This window comes from Dendropsophus ebraccatus, chromosome 7 (assembly GCF_027789765.1).
Source record: "Dendropsophus ebraccatus isolate aDenEbr1 chromosome 7, aDenEbr1.pat, whole genome shotgun sequence".
NCBI classification, from domain to species: domain Eukaryota; kingdom Metazoa; phylum Chordata; class Amphibia; order Anura; family Hylidae; genus Dendropsophus; species Dendropsophus ebraccatus.
Window position 1 is genome coordinate 5,576,777 of NC_091460.1, and position 3,822 is coordinate 5,580,598.

Below are 3,822 nucleotides of genomic sequence, written 5' to 3' on the forward strand. Positions count from 1 at the left end.
CAGAGGAACGGTGGAAACTGTGGGAACCTGTGTCCTTCTCCTCCTCCCTGCAGCGCTCCATCATGACTCCTCATCTCTGTTTACCCCCATGTGTTTACTCTGTATCTCCTGTTCTATGACTTGGTGATGGTGAAATGCTCCTATTACTATGCTTATCGCAGATCACACCTTGTATAGAGAACATCAGTTTATTTGCGCCTGTCATGGGGCGATCATTATTATACACCCTGGTGACAACTTCTCTCAAAAATGTTTGATTTTCACACAAATGTTTATAATGAGAGAGAAGCATGTGGGCAATGTGCTTAGGTGGGTGCAAGGGAAGGTGAAGGCCTCTTGTATCTTATGTGTAGCCTAGGACCCTACACGGGGATGGGCAGCAGCACCAGGGTTCTCTCACCTCAATGTCTATAATGGAATCCCAGCTTCATAGGTCACAAAATAATATCAGCAACTCCTCCCGGTCCACTGTGGGATCAGATGATGGGACAAGGCACATAGGTTGGGAGAGCTTTGGGCAGATGGTGGATTGAGCTTTATAATATTACTGAGTTTATTGGACAGGTGTAACTTCAGGCAGAGACGGCCGCATGACTCTGCTTGAAATTTCTGTTGCTGTGACAGTGTCAAAAGTTGTAAAACATCAATCATTCAATTTCCGCCATGGACAGCAGTGGACATTGGTGGATCGGCGGCGTAAACACATTTTTGTCCCAGGACAGCAATGGACAAATTAGTGGCGTCAAATGACTCTTTCTCATTGGGGACCAGTGGACATTGGTGGATCAGGGGCATCACATCATATGTTTAAACAGATTACTTTACTTCACTTGGTGCCTGAAGCTACAGATAGAGATTTGTTCATAGATAGAGCACATTGGCTGCCTAAGGGTCCAATTACACAAATCGATTTTTAACGGCTAACGATAAACGATAGTCGTTCACCATATTACACAGAACAATAGTCGTTACTACGATCGTTTGCTCCATCTGATCCCAGCAAAACAATGAACAATGTGCAATTACACTGAACGATTAGTGAACAAACGCGAAACTTGAGCGAACGAATGTGGAATTACAGCGAAGGCTTAACAATGATTTTAGGTTCAGATCTAAATCAACAATCAACGACACATGACGATTTTTTTATTGTTGCCTGCCCCATAGCAAACTTTTGATTGGTGCCCCCCGCCGCCGGGAGACTGACCACTAAGCCGTCAAGTGTAGACATAACTGCAAGTGCTCGTCAGGAGTGCTTTTAGTTTAAGGGACATTTGCAGATCCTGTGAGGCCCGTTTGGCCACCGGGTGCTGCACATGATTACAGCTCAGGGGGCCCAGTGTATTGCAGGAGCAGGCCATGGGGCCCCCTGATGTGGTGGGACCCATTGCAGCCCCTATGGCTGCTATAGTGGTAGTTACGTCCCTGATGCCACGATATTACATCAGTCAAAAAGCATGCGGATCGCAGCTAAATCTAAACAATGGGTAGTAATGGAAAGGATATTGGCAAAAACACAGAGTTTTAACCCTTTGAAGACCGAACCCAAAATGACCCAGTGGACCGCACAAATTTTCATTTTTGCATTTTAATTTTTTCCTCCTTCCCTCTATTTTTTTACCTATAAGGCATCATTTTTTGCGCCATGATCTCTAGTTTTTAATAATCCCATATTTGTGTAGATGAGATGTATTGATCAATTTATATTAATTTTTTTTAATAAAAAGTAATAAAATAAATACTACCGTTTTTTGGGTTTTTTTTAACCGCTTTCTGTTTACACTGTTCACCGCGCGGGAACAATATTGATTTATTTTATTAGATCGGACGATTAGGCACGCTACAGTATATCATATGCTTATTTTTATGTGTTTTATTTATAAAATGGGAAAGGGGGCTGATTTAAACTTTTATTGGGGGAGGGGCTATGGTGTGTTTTTTAAAACTTGATTTTTATTTAATTTTTTTACACTTTTTATGTCCCCTTAGGGGACTTTAACATTTTTACATTGGATTTCTTACACTGAAGTAGTGTTATTACATCTTAAAGGGGTGCTCCAGCGTGGGGGCACTTTTTTGGGGGGACCGGGAGGAGATGGCTGGATAAATAAAAGACGTCCACTTACCTCCCCGATTCCAGCGGCGGGTCCCACATCGCGCCGCTCCGGTCCCCGGTTCCCGGCCGCTTCCGGGTGTCTGACGCCGCCCGAGATGCTACGTTTCAGGGCCGCTCAGCCACTCAGTGAAGGAGGCGGGATCCGAGCGGACTTCAAACGGATCCTGCCTCCTTCACTGAGTGGCTGAGCGGACCTGAGACGTCACGTCAGACACCCGGAAGCGGCCGGGAATCGGGGACCGGAGCGCCGTGACGCGGGACCCGCCGCTGGAACCGGGGAGGTAAGTGGACGTCTTTTATTTCAGCCACCTCCTTCCCGGTCCCCCCAAAAAAGTGCCCCCACGCTGGAGCACCCCTTTAACCTATCAGATATGCGATCACATGACCTCTCCATCACTATAAATATACTAACAGTAGCCAAAACCAAACTCGCACAAAAAATGGAAGAGTTCCGACCTCCCAGTAATGGTAGAGATTATACATGTAGTCCAACTCAATTGTACCATGGAATTAGCAATTAGGGATAAACTAGGTCCGAGACCCGCATCTAGAGAAATGGAAAAAATTCTATAGCTCCTATAATTCCCATTCCCCTTCTTAAGGAAGATGAATGATGTGCATAGTTCTTAATACAGGAGTAGCAGAGATAATGAAAGGGCGTCTTCGTAGGGTTTTACTTTCCATAATAATTTCCACCAATGAGACGACTTGCCATCACTGTTTGTGTTTGTGCTTTACCTTATTTTTTCTTACTGCTTGCTATGACTGTTGTTTCATTTTAACTTGTCCTTAAAGCGGGCTCTTCCCAGAGAACCTGCTGATATGCCGCCATGAGCGTTTAGGGCATTTAGGGCGTTGCTTGGGGCCGGAGAGCATCGGTGAGCCCCGCCCAGCCGCCCTCTATTGTCCCGCCCCCTTCCGGTCCCGCCACTATGCATATTCATACATGCATAGTGGGCTGTATACACAGAGGCTGTGCAGGGAAGCACGGTCGGGCACCGGACTGGCAGCCCTCCCCCACAGATCAAGCAATACACTACCCCTTCACCTGCTCCGGGCACCACCACCTCCTCCTTCACTGCTGTTATCAGCCGCTGCTTGTGGGACTTTGGGGCGTCAGTCATGTGCCCGCCGTGCCCTCCTGGCTTGTCCAGGTTCTGTGCACTGAGGACCCGCCCCCACTGGGTCTTCTGACAGTCGCTCATCCGGGAGTTGTCAGCCTGGACACTACGGCTGGCAGTGCCCGGCGCGCCAACAGTTACACAGAGCGGTTGTAGTTGCCATGGGCTCTGCCAGGGCTTTCATTTTGGAGAATACCCAACAGTGAGGAGAGAAAAGTACTGTGCTATTGGGCTCCAATTTCCCAATCAAAATCCTTTGTGCCATTACAAGAGGGAATCTAGACGGAACAAACCTTTAGCACATAACCCCCGGCATAAACCAAATGTAACACTTAGTTTATAAAAATTCAACCAACTGTTAATAATGGAGACCAATTTCTACCCCATAATAATAAAATTAAATCAATATGGGATATGAGGAGGGGTGGGGGCGACACCATGAGGGATCAAAGTTAACTTAACTTGTCCCCTATTCATGGTATCGCACCCACCATCCAAACAAACCCACCACTACCATTACTAAATAAAAGTGAGAGACAGGCACCAAGTTTTGGAAATAAAATTGGCCATATATTTTTATTTAGA